Source organism: Podarcis melisellensis (genome assembly GCF_964234715.1).
Source record: "Podarcis melisellensis genome assembly, chromosome: 7".
NCBI lineage: Eukaryota > Metazoa > Chordata > Lepidosauria > Squamata > Lacertidae > Podarcis > Podarcis melisellensis.
Window position 1 is genome coordinate 24,776,929 of NC_138539.1, and position 23,774 is coordinate 24,800,702.

The window sequence follows — 23,774 nt, forward strand, 5'->3', positions numbered from 1 at the left end:
TAGCTTTATATTGTTCAAAGTAACACAAAATGATTTTTTTAGAAAGTACATAAAGAGTATTTCTGTGTTGTGAAATATGAAATGAAAGCTGAAGATTTCTCTATTGTCTTTAGATAAATTTGCATACCGAGTAATTGGCTAAAAAAAAAAAGGACATATATAAAAATAAACCCAGCCTGGCCAATAGAAAGAGTTCATGTGGATAAACAGTTATTGAAGTCCAAGAATGGTGCAACGTGGGAGCTAACATACTTACATACCCTTGTACAATTGACCTGCTTGTTTCAGAATGTACAACATAGATTATTAATTTCACTCTCCCAAAATAGCCACATTAGAAAATCTGACACCACATGTGATCATGCATTTGAAATCCATCTTTTTTGAGGCCTGACATACTGTATGTGTTCTTGTCTGATAACGGTTGTTGGTTTGCTGGATTTCTATTGAATTTCTATCCCCAAGAACTATGACTTTCAATAAATCATATCAACCCCAAATAATCTGCAATCAAATGGTCTTGTAGAAAATGAGGCCAGGAGGAGAGTCAAAAGGATGGTGGGTATTGGCTTCTTCTTTTTTAAGCAAGTAACTTTTTCAGGACCTGAGCTACATCTAGAAATACTTCAGGCCATTGCTTTTGGCAGTGGGAAATATCTGGCTGCAACCATGTTTCACAGAAAAATAAGAATGCAGACTTCCAAACTTTGTGGGTTTTGCCTAGGAAAAGGACTTGAAAACATATCAGAAATGGGGAAAAAATAAGAAAAAAATGTTGGGACAATTCTATGTCACAATGTAGCATTGTATTGGTGTTTGGGGGTGGATGTCTGTCACCAGAAATTCCACCCCTACTGTTTCCTGTGGTGGTAGCAAAAACAGATTTTTAAAAAACCCCATAAAACATCAAATTAAGAAGCTGCCACTACCATAATTATGCAGAAGGGTCCCTTGCTTTGTAGGGGGCCCAGGACAAACTTCCCTGATTGTCCTCCCCAGGGCCAAGTATACACTGCATACAAATGGTCCCAGGTTCATTCTCTGACTTCTATAGTGGAAACAGTCAGGAAATCGGTACTGTGACACTCCAGAGAGCCTCTGTTTGACTCACTGGAGAGCCACAGCCTCTCAGAGAATATTGGGCTCAATGGACCAATACATGGTATAAGGGAGCTTCCTATGTTCCAAGTATTTTTACTCTGGCAAGAGTCAGAAGAAGCTCTTGGACAAGTGGCCTTCTATAAGCTCATGAATTCATGTAGGATTGTGATGGGCTCATTATCTTTGCAATTCTGGACTTTCAGTCAAGCACCACCAACTACAGATAACATTTCTTACATGTTTCCGAGTCTCACCTTCTCCGTAGCCAGAGTCTCTCCTAAATGCCTGTGTTAGATCCTCAAGGATTCATTTAAATAGCATGGGAGCCCCAGGTGTTTCAAGAAAGGACTATCTCAAATGATAACTGCTTTTCATGTGAGAGCCCTGAGAAAACCCTGAGAGGGTTTTCAGATTGTTAATTTTTCAAAAATTAATATAACTAGGCCTGCATCATTGTCTCATGTCTAACCATGACAGTTGCCTTTTGTGTCCTTTGGGTGACAAAATCACTTGCAATAATAGGATGAGTAATTATGAAAGGAAGCCTGTTTGCCTATTTCCTTGCCAACAGAAAGATTGTTTCCTGCCCTTCCTCATGTCTTGTCAAATCTATCTGGAGCAATGGGACAATTCATTTTCTTCCCCGGGAAATTACTCCAAAACTGTAACAATCTCAGCATTCACCATACTTTCTGGTGTTCGGTATTTATCTTCTACCGCTGTGCTGAAAAATTCTTCTACATTTTCTTTTTACCTTTCTCCATCAATTAATGAGAAAAGACATTGCATTCAAAAATGATTCACAGGGAGAGAACATTTCAATGAAATCCTCCTGGGTGGGGTGTGAGGTTTCTGTTGCATCTTACATTCAAGATGGAAGAGAGATTTTGTGAATGTCCTTTTTTCCATTCTAAAGTCATTTCCCTCGTGGTCTGCAGCCTTCCTGGGTGTGCATGCTTCCTGAAGACCCCATGACATCCTTGGCTGGGCTTTCATGTAAGTGTGGGAAGATGAAGAGGCTGCTTACCATACTGCCAGGGCATGTCCATGCCTGCTTTGCAGAGTGCATCTCAGGGGATCCTTGCTCATCGCTTGGGATGGAGCTGAAATCTAATTCAGTTTGCATTTAAAGGTCTTTTCCAAAACAATACAGCCACACCCTTCAAAATTCACACTTTTCTGAATTTTGCAAAGCAAAGGAATGCAGTTCTCCAGCCAAGGAATGTATAACAAAATGCATATACTAAAGTAGGGTGTTCATTGAAATGCATGTATTAGTGAAAACAACATTTGAAATGCATTTTATTAAGGGAAATAGCTTTGCAAAAAAATGTTTATTAAAGGAAATCACAGACAAACTTGCATATATAAGGGGGGGGAGATGCTGATGAGGTTTCATATGGATTTAAAAAAAAAAATCTGATGTGAAAGTGTGGAGAACTGAATTTATGGAAAAATGAGAAATTGAGAGAAAACAACATAGACCAATTCACCCATCCCTGTTGGTTGCTGCTGCCTGGCTGAATGCCTTTACAGCATTATGGTTGATGCTGGCAATCAAAGTGCTGCACCAACAAGCACAAAACAACCCCTCTGTAGCGCCACATATCCAACTCAATGGTGTGAGATTGGAAAATGTCGGCCACTTCTCCTACATGGGCAGTTATCTTTGATGCCGAAATCCAGCATTGCCTGAGCTCTGAAAGTGCAGGACATTCGCAGGGAAACCAAATGCTTCTTTACAAAGCTATTGTACTACCAATCTTACTGTATGTTTGTGAAATGTGGACCACTTACAAACGCGATTTCCAACTCTGCGAAAGATTCTGTCAACTGTGTCTCCAAAATTTTTTACACATCACTTGGGAAGGCAGGCAAACTAATGCCAGCATACTGGAAGAAGCAAATATCACCAGTGTTGAAGCAATGATTCTTCAACATCAACTTCGTTGGACTGGTCATGTTGTGCAGATGGCTGGTTATTGTCTTCCAAAGCAACTACAGTGGTACCTCGGGTTAAGAACTTAATTCGTTCTGGAGGTTCATTCTTAACCTGAAACTGTTCTTAACCTGAGGTACCACTTTAGCTAATGGGGCCTCCTGCTGCCGCTGTGTGATTTCTGTTCTCATCCTGAAGCAAAGTTCTTAACCCGAGGTACTATTTTTGGGTTAGCGGAGTCTGTAACCTGAAGCGTCTGTAACCCGAGGTACCACTGTACTCTATTCCAAACTTTAAAATGGTAAGCGTAATGCTGGTGGTCAACAAAAGAGATTCAAAGACTCCCAAGGCAGTATGATTGGTGAGGAAATAAAAAAAATCAGATCAAACCTTTTTCCAATATGCGATAGCCGCAGCGAGGATCTTAATTGCACAAAAATGGAAATCCCCTGATATGCCTACGATTGGAGAGTGGCAAGTGAAATTATATCAATATATAGAATTAGCGAGATTAACACAGAAAATAAGGCAAAATAACACTACGAAACTTAAAGATGAATGGAAGAAATTTTTAATTTATGTTGAGAACAATATGGGCATTAGGAACACAACAGCAGATGATAATTAACACCTTCGATGTATAACACTAATGTAAGTTCTACTGCAAAGATTATATAATGGTTATGCAATCCTAGACCAAGTTGAACGGAAGTCTGTCTTTTATCGTTTTTTGAATGCGTTGTTTTTTTTTGTAATCTTTTTCTTCTTCTGTTTTTTCTTTTCTTTCTTTTTTTCTTTCTTTCTTTCTTTTTACCTTTTAAGTGTATGTATATGTATACATGTATCTGATGTCGGATGTGTAATGTGAATCTTTTTTCCAATAAAATAAAAAAAAATTAATAAAAAAAACAAAGACTCCCAAGGCAAATCTTTAAAAATGGGAAACACTGGCCTGCGAGAGCTCTAATTGGAGAACAGCCTTTACCAAAGGTGTCATGGGTTTTGAAGACACTTGAACTCAGGACAAAAGGGAAAAACAAACCAAGAAGAAGGCATGCTTGGCAAACCCTCACTGTAATCAACTCCCGCCCGGAAACCTATGTCCCCACTGTGGAAGAATGTGTGGATCCAGAATTGGCCTCCACAGTCACTTAGGGACTCACTTTGAAAACAGTGTTTATGGAAGACAATCTTACTCAGCTACGAGTGATCGCCAAAGAAAGAAGCAGCTTCCAGGGGTGCTGTGAATGTGTCTGTCACTTCTACATCATTTATATGTTTTCTGGTTGTAGCCATGCATTGGATATGGTGACTATTCCACTGACATAGCAGGTGGCATATCTTTGGTCTCAAGTGCACTGCAGGTATGGGATTGCTCTGCCTATGTAAGAGTTAATTATGCCTCCCAAGCAATAATGAAGGCTGATTTAGATTGGAACCTTGCTTGCTGCATGCGGAGTTGATTAAAAACCCAACCTTGCACATTGTGACTACAATACAGAAGACTCTGTATACACACAGACTCCATCTGGAGTCTATGGAACAACAAAAACTCCACTCCCACACAGCTGAGTTTTCATTTCACATAGCAGGCAATGGAAACACCCTCCTGGAACAAAGTTAGCAAGTTAGGATTACATTTTTTAATGCACATCAGCAGGGCAAAATAATTTCATCCACTATGTATTTCCCTCCACCTCTTTCCATCCCAGATTCCCAAATCTCTTATCACTAGGTTAAATTGAACAGGTGTGTATGAATGAATGAATAAATTTATTACGGTCATAGACCAGAAAAAACATAAAAAAACAACAATAGTTTACAAAGGGAATAACGGTGTCAATTAAAAATTGTGAAATTATACATAAAAGCAATACACATATGCACACACACCCACACACACACGCACATATACGCATATATGCACTACAGTGTATGTATAGACTTAAAAAATGGGGGGGCTTGTCCAGGGGTCAAGTCTTTTACTTTTTTACAGCTAATGCCCTCCGCTTGATCGCAGCCGCAGAAAATTTGGCCACTTTCAGTGTTACTTCTGGGTTTTTATCTCCTAGTAGGATTTTCAGCCGCTGAGATTCAGATCGACCTGGAGATTTCTGGACGATAGGGGAGATAAACAGTGACCTAATATCCCCGTAAAGGTCGCAGTGAAACAACACATGTGAAGCCGTTTCCACCTCTTTCAGACCACATAGGCAAACTCGTTCAGCATAGGGTGTGCCCTCGTATCTGCCCTTTAGTAAGGCAGATGGCAGTACATCAAATCTGGTAAGGGTAAACGCCCGCCTGTATTTTGCGATTTGTAGATCCAGCAAATATGGTGTTAGATTAAACCCTTTTCCATAATCTTGGATAGCTGGATATTTATCTATCTTGCTCATATGGTCCTGAAGCTCTACATCTCCTATTCGCTGGCTCACCATCCTTTTAGCCTTTTCAAAACCTGAGGCTATAAGTTCTTGTGGGGAAAGCCCCAGGCCCTTCAATTTTTCATAAAGCGACAATCTCCATTTAGACTGGAACGGGTCTATTAGAGTCAATGGAGCCACTCCCACTGGGAAAAATATGAGTTTTAGCCAGAAGTGAATCTTCAGGATCCATATCCTGGCATTAATAGGGAGTTGACCTACCTCCAGCCTGATGGCTGTGTTGGAGACACAGGTAGGTAACCCTAGTAGGGAGCGGTAAAATTTGGTTTGTACAGATTCCAGGGACTTGAGTTTTTGACAATTAAATATCTGGGTGCCATACATCAATTGTGGAAGTATTTTTGCAACAAAGACCTGGGAGGCAGCAGGAACATATTGACCTCCTTTTCTGTAAAAGAATCTTATGATAGCTCTGGAAGATCTTTGCGCATTTACAATGGAATTCTTAATCTGATGGCACCAAGATCCCTTCTCATCAAAAATTATTCCAAGATATCTAAAAGATGTTACTTGCTCAATAGGTTGGTTATTAATTTTCCATTTATGTCGGAGTTTTCTCTTGGAGAACACCATAATTTTTGATTTAGTGTAGTTTATTATTAGGTGTTCAGCTTCGCAGTACTCTGTAAGAGCTCGTAAAAGTTTTCTTAGACCCACACAAGAGAAGGAAATAAGTGCCGCATCATCTGCGTACAAAAGGACTGGGATTGGTATATTATTTAGGTTTGGGGGATGAGTACTTGCTTCCTCCATCTTTCCGACTAAGGAGTTTATATAGAAGTTAAATAGAATAGGGGCAAGAACACAGCCTTGCTTGACACCATGGAAACTTTGGATTTCCTTTGATAGGTTCCCATAACGGTCGCATCTAACACGGATCCGAGTATTTTCATGTAGTCTACGGATAAGAAGCAAAAGACGTCTATCGATGTTTGTGGCATTTAATTTTTCCCAAAGTCTGTGCCGGGGTATCAAATCGAAAGCTGATTTAAAATCTATAAAGGCTACATAGAGGGAGCCTCCTTTCTTTGAGGTGTATTTCTCCACTAGATGTTGCAATACCAGTCCTTGGTCTAGAGTTGATCTATGTGCCCTGAAACCAGCCTGGGCTTCCTTTAGGATGTGCTCCTGTTCCAGCCAGTCCGCAAACTTTTCACGTAAGTGAGTTGCATAAAGTTTGCTAATGATGCTTAAGAGACTGATTGGTCTGTAATTGGCTGGAAACAGCAGCCATACGAGTCAGTGGGCACAAGACCAGACTGGAGTCGGTTAAGGGCTGAGTGGCTCCTTTTGCAAGCGCTCGGATTTTGTCAGCTGTTCGGGAAGAAAGCAGCAGTGTGGCATAGGCAGCTGAATCTCCAGAAATGAGGCCCATGTTTGTGAAGTGGCAGCAGGGTGTTTCTCTGCTTGTTCAGAGGAGACTTGGAACAAATACCATCTTGAGTTGAAGCCTCCTGTGGTGGTAACAGCAACAATGCAAAAAGGCTTTCATTTTTAACACTTCACCAAGAGCTAGTGCAGTCTTCGGGACACGAAGTCCTCTGCTTTCACTGTGTCTTTCAAGAGAGGAGGTCAATGGTTTGTTTCGTTTAATGCGCAGAAGTGCGGCAGCCCAAATGTATGCTGTGCCAGTCAGTGTAACCGCCCCCTGCTCTCTCCACCCCTTTTCAAGTGTTGAATATGTGAGCTAGGTAATAAATGGCTTTTTCAGTTTTGTTAGCAGTTAAAAAGTTTTAGGGCAAGCTGGTAACTTGACTAGAAATGGTGTTATGATAGCGCTTTGTTTTAGATCTCTCTCACAGTGTGCAACTCAGCAGCCTGTAGTACTTCCACTTGCATTCAACATTCCTCTAGCAACACTTACAAAACATATAGAAGATTTTAGTCTTCTGAGTTGATACCTTCTTATGGATCAAGTGTTTTTCTCCGTTCATCCAAATGGGCCCTTGAGTAGAGGCCAGCAAGAGTCGCTTAGCCGCTTGACAGTTGCTGTCACCTCCCATGTCCAGGAATTCAAGGCTTTGCCAAACGAGACCACCTACAAAACGGATAAAATATTTCACTTCTTGAGCGATTCAACAGGTGTGTATAATGAAGGTGTGGTTATAAAGATAGGAATGTTGGATAATTTTAATAAACTATTAATAAACTTGTTATCGTTCCTGAGCATTGCCCTCTGGAACAACAGAGAATGAATTTGCAGGTGATTTGTTACAGCATTTCAAGAAGCATCTGCTGAAATTCCCTTTACAACAATTAAAGGTGAAATCCCCAAGGCTATGAGGATGCTGCAAATCTATAGCAGGAGCACAAATAAGTACAGTACATGATATTGGCCAAAGGATTCAGACTCCTGAAAACCTCAGGTTCTCTCTCTCTCTCTCTCTCTCTCTCTCTCTCTCTCTCTCTCTCTCTCTCTGCCGACTGCACAATTGTAAATATTGGTTTGAAACTGATTGAGGAATGTCTGGTGACATCTCAGGTGCCAGAGGTTTCCAATGGCAGGAGTTAGGCTTGCATCCAATGTTGTTGTTGTTGTTTAGTCATTTAGTCGTGTCCAACTCTTCGTGACCCCATGGACCAGAGCACGCCAGGCACTCCTGTCTTCCACTGCCTCCCACAGTTTGGTCAAACTCATGTTAGTAGCTTTAAGAACACTGTCCAGCCATCTCGTTCTCTGTCGTCCCCTTCTTCTTGTGCCCTCCATCTTTCCCAAAACCAGGGTCTTTTCCAGGGAGTCTTCTCTTCTCATGAGGTATTGGAGCCTCCGCTTCAGGATCTGTCCTTCCAGTGAGCACTCAGGGCTGATTTCCTTAATAATGGGTAGGTTTGATCTTCTTGCAGTCCATGGAACTCTCAAGAGTCTCCTCCAGCACTATATGTATCCAATGTAGCACTATGTAAACATCCCATCAACACAAAGATTTACACTTGCCCAACAGAACTACTGCACCCCACTCCTCCACTTGTGTGCACCCCAAATATTCTCTGGAGAGTTGGGGGGGACCCAGAACATGCCTTTGGGGAAAGTCCTGATGTGAAAACATAAATTCTTGCACTGTTGAGAGAGTTACCACATTTTTCCATCTATAAGACGCCCCCATGTATAAGATGACCCCTATTTTGGGGGACTCAGATTTAAGAAAATGAGGGAAGATGTATCTATATATAAGACACCCCCTAATTTTTGACATTACTTTTTAGGGGGGGAAACCTAATCATATACATGGAAAAATACGGTATTTTGTGCTCTATTGGGTACTATTGGGCCTAAGTCTTCAATGTGCCATGCTGTTTCTTGGTTCTAACCATGACTATCAGAAGCAGAATAAATTGTGCAAAATGTGAGGTGGGGAATGCATAATTTATTCAGGTGGGGAAACCCAAAATTCTCCTTTACGGAGACAAACAGTAATCCTTTAAATGTTCTTGTCTTCTATTGCAGCTGGTCAGCCTTGACCTTAACGGTGGTTCTCTTGTGTTATACAGTTGAGAATGAGAGCAGAAACAGAATGCTATGTCTGTGATCAAGAGTGGCACCTGTGAATTATTGTGTGCAGGTCTGCATTCCTAGTGTGGAGGAGCTGTGGCCCTTCAGACTTAAATTCCCATCAGCCCCAGCCAGCATGGTCAATGGTCAGGTATGATGGGGTTTGTAGTCTAGCAACATCTGGAAGGTTGCTGCTTTCCCAAGCCGTCTTAAAGAGCCTACATCTCATCAGATTTCCTCAAGAAATCCCCTAATGTCTTACATTCCTCTTGGATTTAAAAAATGCATTTGGATTTTAGGGAGGTGGGTGTTTCAAGGAAAACTGTCCCTGGTGCTCCATGATTGCTGTTTTGGATCATGGCCTATAAGTCTATTTCTGTCCATCTGCCATCCATCCCAAAGTATATGCTACACAGCCCAGTATCGTGATTACTACAGCAATGGTTGTGTGTGTATATACTAGCTAATTTTTTTACTTGGCAGAGTCCTAGATAGCAGAAGCAAGTGCATATGTCCATATTTTACTCTGCAATTATACAACTGGATGAAATATACAAAAGCAAGTTATATTTAAGTCTTTGTGCGGGGAGGTTAATAGCCAATGCAAATATTATTCTCTGGAAATTCCAGGCAGATTTAAGGGCAAGGCAGGAATTTATGCTCTGAGCATCAAGTGCTGACTCACTGTTCTTCCGCCACTATGGTTTCCTACACATAACACAATGAAAACATGATTAAAAGAACATTGCATATCCTTCTCTGACAGCTGTGATATTGGGACATAAAGCATAAGCAACATCCATGTGGTGGCCCGTATAAATTGCACCAGATGGGGGGGAAATGCTTGTCTGTTGTGATTGCCATATGGAAAAGTTTGCATTCACCACACTTCTGAATACCCACATCTAAGCAACACTGGCTTAGTGGTAACGTTACACTTCTTCATGTGGTATATTGCAACAGATGGCTTGCCACATGTAGAGTGTCTAACTCTTGGGGATGAGGCAGGCCTGCATGCGCTAAGCCAATGCAACCAGCTACAGCATGTGCTTACACGTTTCCTGCCGCCAAGCTAGACTAGGGTTACCAGACGTCCACAGTTCCCGGGGATAGTCCCCGGATTTGCAAATCTGTCCCTGGACAAATTCCTTCCCTGGAATGTCCCCAGATTTGCAAATCTGTCCCCGGGAAATGTGGCAGCGGCAGCCTCCGCAGCCCAGAGCCAACCTGGTAGCACAACACATCATATGGGGACTTCCGGAGAGGAAAAATGGCAGGCGCCACAGCAGCGAGCAGCTCCTGAAGCCAGCCAGAGCCGACTGCGCTCCCAGGCTGGCTCCAGGCTGCTGACTGCCACCACTGCCAAAGGAGAACTGGGGACATCCAGCAGTACAGATCTTCTGCCCCCTTCCCCCTTTGTTTTGACTGATGGGGGAGGCTCGGGAGTTGCGGGCGGGCATTGCCCAGTTTTTAGAAAACTGCGCATTTATGTTTCACAGGGTGCGAAAGAAGGGCTTTGCACCTTTATACAATATGCATGTGTGCTTGGCCCCAGGGTCTTTTGCCTCACCCCACCCCCCACTGACTCTCTGTTACTACTCAGCTTCAAAAAAAAAAAAGTGTCCCCGGATTCATTGAAAAAAAATCTGGTAACCATAAGCTAGACCATGCACACTTGATATCCCACAACATAATCCAAGCTACAATCGGAAAGCATTGGAGAAAACCCACGTGCTGATCAGATCACAGAGAATAGCTGTGAACAGCCCTGATATTCTGTGAACTGCCCTGAGACCCCCAGGTATAGGGCGGAATATAAATTCAATAAAGAATAATAATAATGATGTCCTATACAGCCATTATACCCATTACATGGTGAAAGACTTAAGTGTCTGGAAACCATTTCCCCATTTTACAGATGGGAAACACTGAGACTAGTCCCAAGAACAATGAATAAGATCACACAATGACCTCAGACCAGGCACATGCATGCATCATATTGCAAAGAAATTAAGAATGTAGACAACAGGGGATCCAGAACTCTTGCTATCTTTCTAACACTCTCCCAACTGTCCTCCCAAAAACATGACCTGGCTATTTCTTCCTGCCACTGGGTTAGCAATGGCTACCATATTACTCTCCACCACCACTGCTCAGGCTCATCCTTGATGCCAGGCTGGTGCCACACCAGATGGGTTGGCTGATGGGCATGTCAGGCTGAGTCATCTCAGGCAGGAGCCAAGCTGGGCTGGCAGCTGGGGAGACTTATTTGGGTGTAAGCACCATTGAACTGTATGGATCTTGCTGTTGAGTAGACAGTTGCAGGATTCTGCTGTAAGTATTCCAAAATAAGGGAGAGCTAGCTAGCCAGGCAGGCAAGAGGATTATGAGCTGAGGAATAAACGTCAGCATTTTTCATAGCAAGTGAACGCCTGCTTGGTGAAAAATGCCCCTTTCCCAGTTGGTTGCTAGGAATGGGTGATTCTGTCGATTTTAGTTTCTCTCGGTTTCTAGTTCTTCCAGTTTTACATTCATTTCTCCACATTTCAACATCAGTTTGCTTTTTCAAAAAGTCCTCATCAAAATTCACTTTAGTTTCTCCCAGCACGCACATTTTTGTTTGAAATTTTCCCAGTATGCACACTTTTGCAAAGCAGTTTTCCCTAACAGAATGCATCGCTGCCGTGGCACCCACCATTTTTCCTCTCCAGAAGTCCCCATGTTGCATGTTACTTTCACACATTATGTATTTTTATGCTCACTGTATGCTACCATGCGCATATTTGTGTGTGTGTGTGTATATATATATATATATATATATATATATATATATATATATATATTGCTTGCCTGAATTTGCAAAATTCAGAAAGTGCAAATTTTGAAGAGTGGCAGTTTTTGGGTTGGTGCATCACTTCAGCAAGCAGAAACTGAGTAGGGGCATCTTTAATTGTGAACCGGATTTAATTCCTTCCCATCCTTAGTGGTTGCAAGAGGCAAATTGTGAATCCCTGGATTTCTCCTACAATTGTCAAAAGTGCTTGCAATCCTGAAATAAGTCATGAGCGCTGTGTATGTGTGTATGAAATTGCAAGTACACTTGAGCCCTGCGTTAAAGACAGCACCAAATCCATATTGCCCTTTGAAGGTTTATGGAAAGTCAGTGCATGTGCAATTGCGGTGTTGTTTTTCCTCCAGCACAGGAGTTCCCGGGATAACACAGATGTCATATGCAATTAAATTAATGTTGTGGGCACAGCTGCTTTGTCAAATAAAGTAAGATAAAAGGAAACAATTACCTAATTGAAGAGAATATTTTATTTACCTTGTTGGACAACTTACAGCATGTTGACTCATCCAGTGCCAACGGGGGTTTTTTTCCTCTCCCCCTCCTTATGTGTAAAGCCAGGTTTTGCTTATACACATGAACTGCTGGGAAGCATTATCTAAAATGATGAAGTGAAGGAAGTGAGGCAGACAAGAACATTTTGCAAAGAAAACATTGCATGTCCCACCCACCCCCCTCCCCACTTCTCTTCCTCACCTTCTTCATAGCTTTCGTTTGATTGTTCTCAGGCTATTAAATGGAATTCGGGAAATTCAAACAGTCTTCTCTACTGTTCAGCTTGAATACCATAAACCATATCGCTTGGTAAAGAAAGCCATACTTCAGGACCCCACAATGAGGTATCTATTACCAGGAGCTGGAAGAAAATGTTCTTTTAATTGGCTACATTTATCTTTAATCCCTGTTTTGACAGAAAGTCTAGCATAACCATATATTAGAAATACAAGTCCCTCTCAAACGCTGGTTCATTTTTATGTTTGACAGAGTCATTTAGAAAAAAGAGAGAGAACGTTGACCTTTTTGGAACCTGGAACGGGGGTTTGGGGCGAAGGAGAGAGAAATATCTGAATGTGATGTCATTGCAAGGGAGTGTGTGGTTGTTGTTTTTTTAAAAAAAAAGACACAACGGTGGCATCTGTGCGCAAAGTACAAAGCAATTCTTAAAATGGCTCCTTGAAAGTGGCAATAAAACACTAAGAAGACCTCTGGGCCTTTTGCTGAGGCAGCTGCAAAAATCACGTTAAGTAATTTCTATAACTACTACAGTCATTATAAAACTGATTAAAGTTTACCTACATTTAATTCCTAGAGTGTTTGGAATGAGAACTGAGGAGCCAGATGCATATGGATCTTGCATGATGGATATATTCCATCAAGCATAGCTGTTGTCATGGAAACAACAGGATAAACATCATCTTTAGTGTCTTATTTCTTCACAAAACAGTTCATTTATTTGTCGCTGCCAATCTAAGCAACGTTCACAGGAATATTCCTTTAAAGGTCATTTTCTCCTCACCCAGAACTCAAGTGTTTTGAACTCAGTGCAACATTTTAAGAACAATTTAGCTTTATAGCTTGTCTTTAGATTGATGTAACAGCCAATCTCCCTTCTCCACCTCCGCCTCCACCCAAAAGAGTCCTGCTGGAGCTTGTAATCGTTCCGTTTCAATCAGATTGGCTTGCTCCTTCCTATCACACCGAAACAATAAACTGCAGTGGAATATATGTAAATAAATAGAAGAACCGAGGCTCATTTCTCTCCCTCCTTGACGATGGAATGATGATGGGAAAGATAGGGAAGAGAGATGAAAGAGAGAAGATCATTATAAAAGCTGTGCAGAAATCATAGACCTCATCAGAAATTACTGGACCTCTCATATATGTGTTCATTTTGCCCCAAATAAAAGTGGACATTGTAAGCAGTAGCCAACAGAAGCTGCCATTATTTCCAATGGGCTATTAGATTATCTGCTATTCAAGGACCTGCATTCAACAAGCATGGGAACATGGAGTGCGCAGTGCATCACACCGTTCAGAGCAAAATCCACACAGGTTTAAAGGGCTCATTTAACAGAAGATTGCTACAGCATTCACTGCATGACATGGTGTTTCTGGGTTCTGAAATGAGTCCATAAATCAGGCCAGCCATTGACTCTCCTTGGCCTCAAAGAGTTTCTAGATTCAGGTAGGTAGCTGTGTTGGTCTAAAGCAGTTGAAATAATTTTTAAAAAATTAAAAAATCGTCCAGTAGTACCTTAGAGACCAAAGAAGTTTGTTCTGGGTATAAGCTTTTGTGTGCATGCACACTTCCTTCAGATACACTGAAACAGAAGTCACCAGAGCCTTATATATATGGGAGGGTGGGGTGGGCTTTTGTTTTTTTTCAGAAGGGTGGTAGGAAAACTATGGAGAGACCTGGTCTGAATAGAGATATTGGATTCTTGTCTCATTACATATGCTAAAGCTATTTTCAGACATCTGCATACTGTCCTTTGCTTTTTCCTGTAGGACTAATTGCAGTCCCACCATATATAAGGGTCTGGTGACTTCAGCTTCAGTGTACAGTGGTACCTTGGGTTACAGACGCTTCAGGTTACAGACTAACCCAGAAATAGTACCTCAGGTTAAGAAGTTTGCTTCAGGATGAGAACAGAAATTGCGTGGTGGCAGCAGGAGGCCCCATTAGCTAAAGTGGTACCTGAGGTTAATAACACTTTCAGGTTAAGAATGGACCTCCAGAACAAATTAAGTTCTTAACCCGAGGTACCACTGTATCTGAAGAAGTGTGCATGCACACGAAGGCTTATACCCAGAATATAGATAGGTAGCCGTGTTGGTCTGCCATAGTCAAAACAAAATAAAAAAATTCCTTCCAGTAGCACCTTAAAGACCAACTAAGTTAGTTCTAGGTATGAGCTTTCGTGTGCATGCGTATCTGAAGAAGTGTGCATGCACACGAAAGCTCATACCTAGAACTAACTTAGTTGGTCTTTAAGGTGCTACTGGAAGGAATTTTTTTATTTTGTTTTGACCCAGAATATACTTAGTTGGTCGCTAAGGTGCTACTGGACAAAGGTTTCTAGGTTAGGCTGGAATATTGCAGGGTGACAAGAAGTCTCTGCTGACTCATGAGTCTTAGCTCTCACACATGATTTCTGTCCCTCGTTTTATGGCTGCCTGTGGTCCAGCAATGGCAAGACATGGGTGAAGAGGGCCAGCACCTTCCATTTCCCCCAGAATATAACAGGTTGCCGTTTCCAGTTGCCAGAGCACCAGCATAATGCCCTCTCTGCAACCCTAATCAAATGAAAAGAAGGGGTTCCACGTCCTGCACCAGCTGAAGTGTCTGGGAAATCACCAAGCAGGGCATGTCACAGAGCACAGGGCAGATATATATTTTTAAACCATCTGTGCCTGGAAATATATGCAAGGAAATGATGATTTATTTCCATTTTGTGAGCTTTGATTCTGTTGGCAGGGGTACCCAATGGCAGTGTTAGAAAGGGGCTTGTTCTTGCGATTTGTCATTCGCAGGAATCAAACTAGAGTAGGAATTCTTGCACTCCCCTTACTTTGTGATTTATACACACACATCAGTCACTTAGACATTATTGCATGGCACAATAAACCTGCTATTCTCTCTGACATTGACCTCGCACAGTGACATTATGCTATGTTCATATCCCAGCATATTGCAGGAATTCCTAGCTAATATCGCTGTTTGGAGCCACTGGACTAGAGCAGCAATTCCAGCAGAGCTTTAGGGCGTCTTGGACAAAGTGAACTCTGGCTAAGGATGGACAAATCCAGTCATTTCAACTTCTCTCCATTTCTCATTTTCCCAATCTTAAGTTCAGTCCATGTCATTGTAAAACATTTCGCACCAGAAAAAGTTGCCATGAAAATTCATATACATTTCCACACACATTTTCATATGTTATTATTATTAGTTATTAAATTTCTATACCGTCCCTCATCCGAGGATAATAGGGAGTTTATAATATAGAAATACAAAAAAATACATACCATAGATTTTTATATTATAAACACACACAAACACACACAATTTTACCTACTATAAACATTACTGCAAACAATTTCAGCTTAATAGAATGCATTTTTGTATGTAATTTCCCCTAATATACACATTTTTGTATGCATTCTTTGGTTGGAGAACTGCATCACAAAATTCAGAGAAGAGAGAATTTCAAAGAAGAATCGTATTTCAATCTGCATATTGGTTCAGGAAGTGCTGATTTAGGGAAGCTCATGACAAAATGCTAACTAATGAATTTCTTCTCCATCTGAAACTCTGGAGATCTGCCTTCCACCGGTGTGCCCTAGAGGACTTACATTGCAGTGTGAGCAACAATGGGAAGCAGCAGTTATTGTGAACTGCCCTGATATCTACAGATGAAGAGCAGTATACACATTTAATAAATAATAATAATGATGATGATAATAATAATAATAATAATAATAATAATAATAATAATAATAATAATAATATTCTGAACTGAGTCAGTCACTTGGGTCTTGCCACCATTTGATTTTCAAAACAACAACAAACAAACCCATGATCACGTAAAGCATACTCAATAAACACACAAGACGTAACCGGCTGTGTTTTTAGATAAATAAGGTATCAAATCATAAATTTCATGTATCAAATCATAAATTTCAATGGAAGTACCAGTAGCTCATAAAGTTCAACAAACGAACAAATCAGAAGACCCAGTGGATCAGATCATTCTCTAGTCAGTTCATGCATAAGGTCCATCCGTGTAATAGTGTCTATTCCCCCTGTCTGTTCATAAGGTCCAAACATTCCACATGAAAGGTTGTAGCAGTTCCACAGAATCCTTTCACAGAGTCTAAGACAAGGATTTCTGGAATATTGGCCTTGTTTCGCCGTCCTGGGCTTCATCAATAAGCTCTAAGTAATACAAATAAGTACAATATCATGCTCTCACATTTTTTACAGCAAAAATAATATAAAACCATAAATAACTGTACATACCATATGTGATATTACAGGACAGTGGATCTTATGGCATAGTAGTAGTAGTAGTAAAGGTAAAGTGACCCCTGACCATTAGGTCCAGTCACGGATGACTCTGGGGCTCATCTTGCTTTATTGGCCGAGGCAGCTGGTGTACAGCTTCTGGGTCATGTGGCCAGCCTGACTGAGCCGCTTCTGGTGAACCAGAGCAGCACACAGAAACGCCGTTTACCTTTCCACCGGAGCAGTACCTATTTATCTACTTGCACTTTGACGTGCTTTCAAAGTGCTAGGTTGGCAGGAGCAGGGACCGAGCAACGGGAGCTCACCTCGTTGCAGGGATTCGAACCGCCGATCTTCTGAGTCCTAGGCTCTGTGGTTTAACCCACAGCACCACCCGCGTCCCTTCCAGTAGTAGTAGTAGTAGTAGTAATTTGATTTTCCGCAATATGATGGGTGAGGGAGGGAATTGAAGGGGCAGCAGGACAGGCATCATCTCTTGGGCCATTCCTACGTCCAGCAGCTGCTGAGGAATGGCAACACCTGCTCCTCTTGCATGTTTACCTGGCTGGTGGGCATGTCAGCAAGATCATGATGCCCATGTGTGACATCATCTGCAGATACCAGAGCTCACAGCTCTCCTGAAGAGACGATTCAAAGAAGTCACAGCCAGAGCACTGAATCCTACAGAGATCCAGCAGGCAGCTTCTCTGCCCTGTTTAGTGGGTATGTTGGGCCAACACAGGATCTTTTAATTACATAAGTAATTATCTTCTCGTGGCCCCACTGGCAGTTCTCTCTCGACACACCGATGTGACTCAGCACGCTCTTGGGGAATTAATACTCCAGCATATGGCAGCTTGGGAGAGCTGTGATTTCACTTTAGGGTGGTTAATATAGAAAACAATTAACTGCTTTTGCTTTCCAGCGACAGTAAACTGAATTCCTCCTGACAGCCTGCAGAAATGCCGTAGGCTGAATCAAGTTGATTATTTAAGATTCAAATGCTTTCTTTGCAACATTTTAACGTTGCATACATTCCGCTAGATCTAAGCTTATAAAGGGAGACTACTGCTGTTTACAAAAGCAATTCTTAAAAAAAACAAAAACCAACCCACAAGTTTCCCTGTGCCAAAGTATGTAAAGAGCTGAGTCGCTACTACAAAGAATAGAAACAACGGGCTCTTCTTCTTCTTCTTCTTCTTCTTCTTCTTCTTCTTCTTCTTCTTCTTCTTCTTCTTCTTCCCTGAAGCAATTTTATCTTTTAAGAATGGTTTTCTCCCACTCTCTTCTCCAAATTTGCTATGAATTGAAATTCTCCAGGTGTTCTGTGAGCAATATAAATATTGAGAGAAGTTATTTCCTACCTGTAGTGCCGATGAAATTCTTTATTTTTAAACCAAACATGCTCGCTTTTGAAGAAAGAGGCAGCCACTCTCTGCTTCTTCAACAGGATATCAACATGAGCAAGGGAATGAAAACAGAGGTCAAAGCCGTTTCCAGAAAAGGGGGTCCATTTCTCCTGAAACATAAACATTTAATGCTGAAGGATGTCAAGAAGCTAATAAGAGCTGGTGTGGTCCAGCCAACAGAGTGTGTATGAGATTTGGGGCAATTTTTGCCATGGACATTTAAGAGTCATTTCTCCCCCCCCCCCTCTGGAATGAATGACTGCTCTTCAAAATCTCTCCGCCCCCCCCCCGCCGGCAATTTGGATTATAAATGCAAGAACTTCCAGTACCATTTTAAGCAACAGTTGTGCCTATGCCCTTGGGGGACTATGCTCAAATCCTTTTTTTTGGTGGTGCAAACCGCATTGCATTCATCAGAAAGTATTTTGCAATTCATATATATATAATTTTTATTAAATTTTCTGTTTTAAAATTTAAAATACTCATTTTACATCCTTAAGCTGTCAATGACTCCCCTTCTCCTCTTTCCATGGTTCATTTTACATATCATAAATCCCTGCATATTTTACAAAAACTATATCATTCAGTATTCCATGATTGTATTCATCAAAACCTGTTTGAATTTATCTTAATGCTGCCAGCATTTTCAGCTGTATACAATTATTTCCCATATATTCAATAAACATTTTCCAATCTTCTTCAAATGTATGCTCTTCTTGTTTTTTTATTCTATATGTTAAGTCTGCAAGCTGCACATATTCTGTCGACTTGCCATTCTTCTTTGGTTGGGACCTCACTTGTTTTCCATTTTGGGGCTAACAAAACACAGGCCACAGTAGTAGCATACATAAGGAACCTTTTTTGACACCTGGGAATTTCAGTTTTAATTATCCCCAACAGAAAGGACTCTGGGGTTTTCTGGGAAAGTACTTTTAACCATTTTTTTTATTCATTATGGATCATTGTCCAATACTCTTTTACTCTTTTACAAGTCAACCACATATGAAAGAACATTCCCTCCACCTCTTTGCATCTCCAATTCAAATAAATGCAAAGAAGGCCTGTGGTTTTTGATTACTAGGAACATAAGGAGAGTCCTGTTGGATCAGGCCAAAGGTCCTTTTGGTCCAGGATTCTGTACTTACAGTGGCCAACCAGATGCCTATGGGAATCCCACAAACAGGACATGAGAGTCACAGCACTCTCCTCTCTTGTGCTCCTCAGAAACTGGTATTTAGATGCATGACGCCTCTGATTCTGGAGTGGTTTAATCCAACCACCAAGTCAAATCAGCATGACTGAGAGTGTTTTTCAGCTTGCTCAAGGTGTGTGTGTGTGATCTCTATGCCCTCATCTGCACTAAAACAGGATCAGACCACTTGGAGTCATGGCTTTACCTCAACAAATACTAGGGACTGTAGTTAAATGAGGGTGCCGAGCCCTCAGAGGGCTACATTTCCCAGAATTCCCTGGGAAGAGGGATTGATTATTAAACCACTCAGGGAACTACAACTCTGTGGAAAGAATAAGGGGGAGTCTGCTGATTTTGTGTGTCTTTTTGAACTCAGATGTGAATCTGTCTATTTTTCACTCAGCCTGCTTCACTCATTTGGGGCCACTAAATTTTGGTCTCACACAGAGCTCGATGTTATGAAAGACATATGTGTGCCCATGGTGGGCTGGCAATCCATGTGGTGCCCCAGGCCCTGAGACTACCAGTGTGTCCAGTAACGGCCATGGCAGAGGTATTGGCACCAGCAGGATAGGGGAAAGCTATCCCAGCTCTTGATTTGATCCTGGAATGTCCCTATTTCCCCCACCAATGCTGCCTCTGCCAAGTTTAGGGAGCAGGATAAGCCAGCACTTGTCTTGAGGTGGGTTATTGTTAATATTGTTATGAGGTGAGTTATTGTTAATATTTCCATTTTACAAAAGGCTGAAGGAGAGCAGCTTGCCTGAGGTAATCTATTCCTCTATTGTGGCCTCTGAAATATTTGAAAGGCTTTTTTTTTTTTACTTGAAGACTGTGGTACACAGACTGCACTGGGAAGAATTTGAGGCAGAGAGCAAATTCATTCTCCCCATGGTTACACTCATTTAGCTTCCTGTCAGATTTAACTGTCAGATTACATAAACTCCCCCCAAAGTCTGTTTAGTTAATTCCTTTTCCAGCAATTTACACTACACAACACATGTGTAGAGGCAGGAATTACACCTGGAGAATATATGAGAAAATGACTTCTTTTTTTAATAATTGGTCTGCTGAGAAATTTCTTGTTGATGTGTCAGCAGCAGTACGAAATATGGCAACATCTGATGAAATCCAACATAACGGTCCAATTGCAATCAATGCATTCTTGGGCAAACTGAATTAATTGACCGGGAGAGAATTGTATGATTGCCTCAACCCCCAAATGCTTCCTTAACGTTTCTTGACCTTGAACCGAAGGGAAAAGTTACGGCGAAGTTTTCAGTTTGTGTTTCTTCGAGGCGAGGGTTTCTGTAACCCAAACATGGTTTTGGAATGGAAAGCGAAAGAGCTTGCTGATAAATGTTTCAACACCATCCTTTATTAAAACAAGTTATTTCGGTTGTTTACTGTGTGGTTGGGCCATGATGAAAAGCAGAGCTTCACCAATACATTTTTGGGCAAATTCTTTACCTTTCTGTTTACAAAAGAAAGTGAAGTACCTCCCCGTGGTCTTTGTCACACAGCACTAGCAGCCAACAATGCTCACTGTCAACTGCTTAAGGTTTCACTTCCTAATTAACTTTTCCAGGGAGCATAAGAGCTGTCTAAAAACACAACGTTCTCACATTTAACCTCCTGCCATTCCCTTCTATTCATCCGCAGTCACATGACAGTGAGCAGGGACTGGGGGGAAATACCAAAGCCCTGGACTAGGGTCTCTGAAATCCAAAGAATAAAAGGTGTAATCTGAGAAGGCTTACTATATGACAAATTGGTCATCTCCTTCATTTAAAGGGCTTTTAAAAGGATGCCCTCTTTGCAGTAACTGTGCTAACAAAAAATCCACCCCAAAGAAACAGAAATATATATGGATGCTGAAATTATGCTGAAAAAGAAACTTTTTTTTTTGCTAGATTATTAACTCTTTAAAAGATACAGCAAATTATGAAATGATCTCTCTGACTCCCTCTCTTCATATACATTGTTGAGTCACTATCCTTGCAGGGATGTAAGGTAGGCTAGTATTAATATTCTCATGGTGCAAATGGAAGCGTCAGTCAGAAAAGTCACCACACACCATTTATATACGTATCTCCTTATTCAACTAGGTTTAAAATTCACCTACAAAAGCTTGATCACCTCTGTGTCTTTCTCGGAGCTGTATAAAGGCTTGCGGGGTCTACAGATATTTTTAAGCGTGCCTTGAAGATTTGAGATCACTCTCACTTGAAAAATAAATAATTTTAGAGGCAATCCAGGGCCCTTGCCTGGGTGGACCATGGATCATGGCCGCAAATGGAGTTGACTGGTGGGGCAATAGCAGTGCTATCAGTTGTTGTTGTTGTTTAGTCGTTTAGTCGTGTCCGACTCTTCATGACCCCATGGACCAGAGAACGCCAGGCACCTCTGTCCTCCACTGCCTCCCGCAGTTTGGTCAAACTCATGCTGGTAACCTCAAAAACACTATCCAACCATCTCGTCCTCTGCCGTCCCCTTCTCCTTGTGCCCTCCATCTTTCCCAACATCAGGGTCTTCTCCAGGGAGTCTTCTCTTCTCATGAGGTAGCCAAAGTACTGGAGCCTCAGCTTCACAATCTGTCCTTCCAGTGAGCACTCAGGGTTGATTTCCTTCAGTATGGAGAGGTTTGATCTTCTTGCAGTCCATGGGACTCTCAAGAGTCTCCTCCAGCACCATAATTCAAAAGCATCAATTCTTCGGCGATCAGCCTTCTTTATGGTCCAACTCTCACTTCCATACATCACTACTGGGAAAACCATAGCTTTAACTATACGAACCTTTGTTGGCAAGGTGATGTCTCTACTTCTCAAGATGCTGTCTAGGCCTGTCATTGCCCTTCTCCCAAGAAGCAGGCGTCTTTTAATTTCGTGGCTGCTGTCACCATCTGCAGTGATCATTGAGCCCAAGAAAGTAAAATCTCTCACTACCTCCATTTCTTCCCCTTCTATTTGCCAGGAGGTGATGGGACCAGTGGCCATGATCTTCGTTTTTTTGATGTTGAGCTTCAGACCATATTTTGCGCTCTCCTCTATCACCCTCATTAAAAGGTTCTTTAATTCCTCCTATCAGAGACTTCCACAATTTGAATGACAGCCCCCGTGATCCTGGCAGGAAATGATGTTTCTGACCATGCTCAGACTGTCGTTTTCTGCCCAAATCTGGGAGTTGCATGCCTTGAGATCCCATGGAGCCTGAGGCCTTCAAGTAGTTATTTCTGTTTCCTCCATCTTCCATGTGATGTTTGAAGATGGCTATCATATTTCTTCTCAGTCTCTTCTTTCCTGGTCTGGGAGGGCAGGGCCTTGACTGACTCAGAAATAGAGCATCTTGCATGCAGGTTCAAACCCTGGTATCTCCAGTAAGAGCAAAGAGAAGCCCTCTATCTGAAAACCTGAAGATTCACTGCTAGTCAGTGTAGACAATGTTGAGCTAGATGAACGAATGTATACACTCTCTGTGTTGCTATGACTCCAGCGAAAAACACTGTTCAGGGTGTCTAGAGATCATCATGGTGCAATATGGTTGAAGGGCTTTTGCTGGGGCAAGATTTAATTTTGGAGAATTATTTTTTTCTCTGTTTATCTGGGTTAAGTTCTTGTATTTTTGTTGTTATTTTTGTTACAAATTACCACTAGGTTGTTTCATTTTATTGCGTATTTGCCAATATGAGAAGTTTATATCAGTTCATTGTATATATCAGTGGTAATGATCCTTTTAGAGACCAAGTGCCCAAATTGCAACCCAAAACCTACTTGTTTATCACAAAGTGCCAACACGGCAATTTAATCTGAATTCTGAGGTTTTAGTTTAGAAAAAACAACTCATACATATTTTGTCTTAAAAGAAAAACACAATAACAGAGCTTTCATTGATACGACCATATTTTTATTGAATGGCAAAAGTTTGCATTTGGCATGCTTTTGAACCGTTAATGTGAAGCCTCAACCTTGTAGCAGCAGGAGGAGGAAGGCAGCTGCTTGGAACTCTTGGTGGCCCACCAAGGCGGCAGTGCGCCTCTGAGCATGTGCAGAGCACTGTGCCCTCCCCACCCACAGCAGAGGCTCCTCAAGGGAAAACGTGCACCCTGGGGGTTGTGGCTCCATTTTGCACCCCCTGACGCCCCATCCGAGGCGCTCCTACTTGGACACAAGTCCCAGGATCCATGCCTAGCCTCTGAAAACAACGTGAGCGCCTACTTGGGGATAGCATCATGTATCCGAATGGGACCAGTGCCCCTTCTGGCCCTTCCCTTTGCACCTCCCTGGCCACGAGGGCGCCTTCTCAGTCTGGGCATCCCACGTGGAGCAGCTGAACAAAAGGAGCCC